The following is a 7,500-nucleotide window of genomic DNA, read 5'->3' on the forward strand; positions in this document are numbered from 1 at the left end:
CACACACACACACACACACACACACACACACACACACATACACACACACACAAACACACACACACTCACAAGGACACATACACAAACAATCACAAGGACATTCACACAAACACACTCAAGCACATACAAACACACACGCACTGAATACCTATTATGTCCTCTTAAGGCACCCAACAACACGCGCTCGCCATGCACACTGTACATGGACAGGGCATGGACGAGTGACCGGTCCGGACACGCGACACACTGTAATTTCGGGAGAAAGAGAAAGTATATGGTACCTGGAGGGAAGAAACAAGGGGGGAGGAAGGAAGGAAGGGAGTAGGGGAAAGAGAGGGAGGAGGGGGGAAGGGGGAAGGGACGGGGGAGGGGGAAGGGAAGGGAAGGGACGAGGAGGAAGGAGAAGACAAAGAGGGGGAAGAAAAGGAGGAGAGGACGAAAACAAGGTAGAGGGAGTGGCGAGGGAAGAGGAGGGGAAGGGAAGGATAATCAGGGAGAGAGGAAGAGGGAGGATAGTGAAGGGGAAAGAAGGAAGTAGTGAGGAGAAGGGAGAGGAACGGAGGAAAGGAGAAATGAGGAGGGGAGAATGGAAAGGAAAGGAAGAGGAAAATGATAAGGAGATGAGAGGAAGAGGGGGGGAGGAGAGCAAGAAGGTGAGAAGAAGGAATGGGAAAGGAGAGGAAGGAGGGGGAAGGGAGAGAAAGAAGAGGGAAGGGGACGGGAAAAGAAAGGAGGGTGAAAGGAGAGGAAGGAGGGGGAAAAGGAAGGAGAAGAAGGAAATCTGGATAAGGAGAAACGAACAGGAAGGGAAAGCCAGATGGAAGCGGGAGATGAAATATGGTAATAAGCACGAAAGGTCGAGGATGGTGTTGTGTTCACCGACAATCGTGAATCTTCTCTCCGTAGCAAAAGGAACGAAAATAAATGAAAAGTGAATACAAAACAAAAATAATAACGCATGTATAAGGATGATATGAAACGAAGGCTAATGGGATATCGGTATGTGTGATATATTAATTAAATAGTGAGAACATTCAGAATAATTGCTTCACCAAAAATAGTAGTAATGATAGTGATAATTAGTCATGATTATAATAGCAATGATGATTACGATGATTATGATATGAACGATGCTAAAAATAGTGATAATAATGATAACATTAAGGATAGTAATGACAGTGAAATAGATTATCAAAATTATAGATAAAAGTAATTTTAACAACAATGACTATGATAATGATAACAATGATAGTGATATCAATGATGATGCGGGTGAAGATTAGGATAATGGCATAATGATAACAATAACAAGAATAACATGAACATTAACTTGTTACTTATGCAAATGTTATTCAGATTGAGAGACATATCATTCGTATTGTTACTATATGATTATTTCCAAAAGCCAATAATGGTGGGAAGAGTAACAATTTTAGTGATGTTAATAATTATAACAATTATATCAAAAGGAACAGAAAAGGCCTCACAGATACCCAGTACCATTATCCGACGAAATGTTATAAAACAGATAATCTCTCTGTAATTTATCTATATCTAGCATGCGTTTCGTTACACCTAATTAACGATTTAAGGTTTCAATATGCTATGGGTACGCAACCGCTCCAACAGACTGGTTTGCATTCGTTTGGCCTTTGCACTTTGCACCAATCTTCGACAGGAAGTGCTAATCTTAAGTGAAATTTCAACTTTCATTGGGCCCCCCTTAAGTGGCATTCTCTTGAAACTCCTAGTTCTTTAATACGTTTGAAATTTAATAAATATATCTTCACAGTGGTTGAACTCCAGGACACAAGCCTGGATCTATTTGGCTCTCAATTATGGACAGATTTGGCTACACAAATGATAATAGTAATAATGCTGATAATTACGATAATGATAATAGCAATTATAATAGTAACAATGATAATAATAATGATAATGATAATAATAACAATGTTATGATAATAGTGATAATGACAATGATAATGATAATAGTGATAATGACAATGATAATGATTATGATTATGACGAGGATAATGATGATGCTAATAATGACAATGATAATCAAAATAAGAACCATTATTTTTACAGTTATAATTTTGTTTATCAAATTGACATTGCATAAATGCTGAGGACTACAATGATGATAAGAAAGATAAAAAAGATAATCAATAACATTATAAACAAAATTATTTCATCAATAGTTATATCATGGCAATAATGATACTATTGATATTTCTAATAGTTTAAATGCCATTATTGTTGTTTCTTCATTGCAACAGTTATCGGTGCATCATAACAATTATCATAGTTAATTTTTGGATTAATATATACGTTTTTTTTCAAAATCTGTATATTTGGTCCTTAAGTGTCAATTGCCAAAAGCTAAAATGCTGAAAAATAGTTATTCTACATGATATTTCAAGGAGGTGACGACATGAAATCCAGTTTTCATTAAAATAAAGTAAGTCCAAAACTCTTGGAAATGCAGTTTGTGGCAGAGCCGACTCAGTGTTGCATTTTAGCCTCTCCACACGCAATCACGAACATGTTATCATTCAAGCTTTTACACCGATCATTCCAGTGATATTAGCGAAAGCGAGCTCCGTCCAGACCCGAGAGTTTATGGCACAGTCCCTTTCAGCTATTTACAACAGCTGACTCATCTGATCATTATAACTGAACATTTCCCGCGGAGGCCGGACTGCCCCTCAGCGCCCCAGCCTCACCAGCCCGGGGGCGGACTTGGGGGCGGTGCTCGGTGGTCCCTTTCTGAGGAAGGCCGTTTGCTCACACTCTTGCTCTTGGAGGCGATGTGAGTGTCATATTTGGAGCTTTGCAATGTTGACTGTGGCCTTCGCGAGAGCTAATCGTGTTTGTGTCTTTCTATCCATTGGGAATGGTCTCGGCATCATCTGATATCCCCAAATAATTAGAACCTACTACTATTCTTCATTGCAGGCGTAACAACTCGTTCAAATAACTTTTATTTTTTCATTCAGTATTCATCTGTTTTCTAACTCATTACCACTAGCTAGAAGGGTATTGTCTTAGAGGGTTCGTATTTTGACATGTCATGAAGAGTTGTCACATATCATTTTCATCCATGTGAGGAGGAAGGGGGCATAGCTGACGAATATCATTAGACCATGGTGTGGAAATTGGGCCTTTTATGACTGCAATATTAACAATATCTGTGCCGTGGTTTTGATTACGCTGAGTAATAAAAATGGGAAGTGTGTATTAAAGCTTTTATGCTAACGAAAAAAGATATTGACTGAATCATTTGGCATGAATCGGATAGGCGCGATCGCGAGCGGTAAATCGCAGAATAATGTTTCTCCGGCAAAGTCACGAAAAAAAATGAAACCACACAATCATCTAAAAGTTATCTCTCTCTGAGTTCAAAAGCTGCCGAGGCGATGGAATACGACAATGGAGCAAAGAGAAGGGCACTCAAGATGGAAACGAAACGTCGTGGTGGTTCTCATTTCACTCACCATAGGTTTATTGAAAGAAAGGGATTTCGAATTCTCTGTTTCGTCTACTTTGCTTAAGATGAGATTGCCTGTCACTGTAGCAGCAGCAGGTTGTCTGTTTTGTCCTTCGTATGATAACGTAGCAGATTCTAGAACTGACAATAGAGCCAGTTCAAAAATGTTATCAGTCATCCATATCTTAGCTCTATTTAGCTGTACATTTATTTTCCAAAGCCGTCATTAACACTGGCAGTCATAGTTTTCGTTATTTTTCAATTGTCTCAAAGTGACCTTCCCAAGAATTTTATTTTCCTGTCACTCTTTTGTTAATCTCTCTTTTTTTAATGACATGTTCCTGATGCCCTAATCTGACAAGAGACCTCCCTCCCTCCCCCATTCCTACTACCACACCCCTCCTCTCCCCGACTCCCCCCACTCCCCTCCACCTCCTGTCCCCCCTCTTCTTCCCTCCTCCTTCATCTCTCTACTTTCACTTCATCCGCCTGTCACACTGCCTCATCTATAGTCCCATACAAGCACAAAACACACCTTCTTTTTAAAGTGCTTTACGCGCATCCTTTGGGGGAAATGAGAATGTCTTTGGGGTACTAACGAAATAAGAAGGACGAGATCGAATGAAGTGGGAAAAAATAAATCTTCGTAAAAACTGGAAAGTAACGAAGAAGAGAGAGAAAGGAGGAGAAGAAGATGAAGAATTTAGAAGAATAAGAATAAGAAGAATTGGAAGAAAAAAGAAGAAGAAGAAGAGGAAGCAAAAACATGATCTTTTCAGTCAAAGAGCAAGGCTCAATCTCTGCTTTAATGAGTCCTTTTGAAGGGGATGTTATAATATTCTCTCCGTCGAAACACGGTATAGATTATCTTTTCGGCCTGTAGTCCCTCAGATGCTGGGAACATATAACTCATGATACTAATATAACAAAGAACACTAATATACTTGTTAATGAAGTGATGATAACAAAATTAATACATATAATATCAACACGATGAAATGTCACTAACAATAACAATGATGGTAACAACGATACGACATACCAAACTTAAAATAAATTAATTCCTATTAATTCATATTAATTCCTAATGATTTTTGCTTTTATATTAGACAAATAATGAAAAGAAATATTGTGTTATAGGTTTGATAGTGTGAGGTTTAGTTAAATGATAATAACAGTACATTAACAAGATTACAACAATCATAATATTACAGTGATAATAACACATTGACAGTAATGGTGATAATAACACAGTGACAGTAATGGTGATAATAACACATTGACATTAATGGTGATAATAACACATTGACATTAATGGTGATAATAACACATTGACATTAATGGTGATAATAACACATTGGCAGTAATGGTGATAATAATATATTGACGGTAATGGTGATAATAACATATTGACAGTAATGGTGATAATAATATATTGACAGTAATGGTGATAATAATATATTGACAGTAATGGTGATAATAACACATTGGCAGTAATGGTGATAATAACATATTGACAGTAATGGTGATAATAATATAGTGACAGTAATGGTGATAATATAGTGACAGTGATGGTGTTATAACAATTACGATGATACATTGACAATATTAAAAACATATTTACTATGATAATTTGAACAGTTCTCATAATACCAAAAACGTTAGTCATAGTGATAATCCTAATGATAATAACAATTATGACAGTACCAATGAGAATAATCATGATGGTAATAATAATACCAATGAACACTATTAGGTATAATTTTGATTATGATAACGGGAATGATGACCTTAATAATCATGATGATAATGATGTCAGTAATTATGGCAAAAACGGTATCAGCAGTGATGATAATGGCAATAATGATGATGATTATGATGATGATGATAACAATAATGATGGTAATACTAATGATGATAGCAATAGTTGTAATAAAAGCAATATTATAGATGATAGTAAATGAAACATTAAGGATTACGACAATAATGAAATTAGTTAAATAAATAAATAAAAACAATGATCATAATGAAGATAATGATGTTAGTATCGATAAAAATAACAATAATGATAATAACAAAAGCAATGATGATTATAATGATAGTAGTAATGATAATGATAGTAATGATAATGATGACATTGACAATGATAATGATACTGATGATTATGATAATAATGACAATGATATGATAATGATAATATTGACGATAACAATATCAATAATATTTATAATATTAATAATAGTATTTATAATGGTAATGATAATGATACTGATAATAGTAAGATAGAAATGATCATGATAATCATAATAATAATAATAAAGATGATAGGGATAATAACAGTGAAGGCAATGATAATAATGACAATAGTAATGAAAATGATAATGATAATAATAATGATATTAATGGTAATAACAGCAAAAATAACAATGATACTGATGAGGATAACAACAAGAAGAATGATGATAATGATAATAACGATAATGATAATGATAACAATAATGATAATGACAGTAATAATGATAATAATAATTATCATCATCATCACAATTACAGTCATACTCATAATCACAACAACAATGATAACAACAAAGAAAATAATAATAATAATAATAATAATAATGATAATAATAATAATGATGATAATAATAATGATGATAATAATAAAAATGATAATAGTAATGATAATAAAATAACAATAATAATAATGATAATAATAATAGCAATAGTAATAATAATAATAATGATAATAATAATAGCAATAGTAATAATAATAATAATGATAATAATGATAATAATAATGATAATGATAAGGATAATAATAATAATAATAATAATAATAATAATAATAGTAATAATAATAATGATAATAATAATAAAAATAATAATGACAAGAATAATAATGATAATAATAATAAAAATAATAATGACAATAATAATAATGATAATGATAAGGATAATAATAACAATAATAATAATAATTATAATAATAATAATAATAATAACAATGATAATGATAACAATAATGATGATAATGATAACAATAATGATGATAATAATAATAACTATAACAATGACAATGATGAAAACAATAATAATAATGATGTTAATAATAACAACTATAATGAGGATAATCATGACGACGATGCGATAAAGACAAAGACAAAAATAAAACCAATACAAATAAGAAACATCAAAAGAACAGAATAAAGATGATGATATGACAACAACGATAAAGGTAATGTTAATATCAACAGTAATACTATTCATCATTATCATCATCCACATGAAATTGATAATGATAACAATGTCAGTGATAACGAAAGTCAGTATCATGACAACAAAAACAATATCTTATTTCATATATTTGCAATTAATACTAAAGGTTGAAAAGGTCCATTTACACGATCATGTTGAAATATTTTTGATAATGTTAGTAAGAATTATGAGTAGCTCTTTTCCAGCGATGGCGAACAGCAATTAAGAACCATAATAAAGGAAATGGTGTTGATAGGACAAGGGTAGACTCATGCAGGATGGGCAGGTGGGCAGGAAGGACGGGAAGGAGGGAAGGAGGAGGGAAAGAGGAGGGAAGGAGGAAAGGTGAGGAGGAGGGGAGGAGGAGGGGAGGCAAGGATGGACGAGGAGAGACAGGTTGGGAGCGGTGGGGGGAGGGTAGGGGTGGGGTGGAGGGACTAGGAGAAGCAGGTGAGGAGCGGACGGGGGGGAGGGAGGGGGGAGGGGCGGTGTGAGACACACCTGGAACAAGGTCCCGCCCGAAGACCGTCCGTAGTCGAGTCGGGGCTTTCGGTGCGAGAACACGCATGTGCGTATATGCGTGTGCAAGTGTGTATTGGTGCACGTAAAAGTCATTGCAATCTCTGACGTTGAGTGATGGTACAAACACTTGTGCATATGTGAACCTTTTACACACACGCTAGGACGTTTACAAGCTCGGACAGAACCTTGGAGTGGTTCTACGGGGCAGAGTAGAACCCCAGGCTCTTGCC

General features: G+C 34.8%; 1 protein-coding gene across 1 annotated transcript in view; it reads left to right on the forward strand.

Moving 5' to 3' along the window:
* The first annotated feature begins 7,279 nt into the window (after window positions 1-7,279).
* LOC122256391 (sodium-dependent proline transporter) overlaps window positions 7,280-7,500 on the forward strand; it is a 43,960-nt gene continuing 43,739 nt past the window's right edge. Inside the window, exon 1 of the mRNA XM_043021048.2 lies at window positions 7,280-7,500. This exon is cut by the window's right edge and continues 34 nt beyond it. The gene's annotated coding sequence lies outside the window, so the exon portion shown is untranslated.

Source organism: Penaeus japonicus, unplaced genomic scaffold (assembly GCF_977035675.1).
Source record: "Penaeus japonicus unplaced genomic scaffold, GWHDUDI00000001_assembly GWHDUDI00000011, whole genome shotgun sequence".
NCBI lineage: Eukaryota > Metazoa > Arthropoda > Malacostraca > Decapoda > Penaeidae > Penaeus > Penaeus japonicus.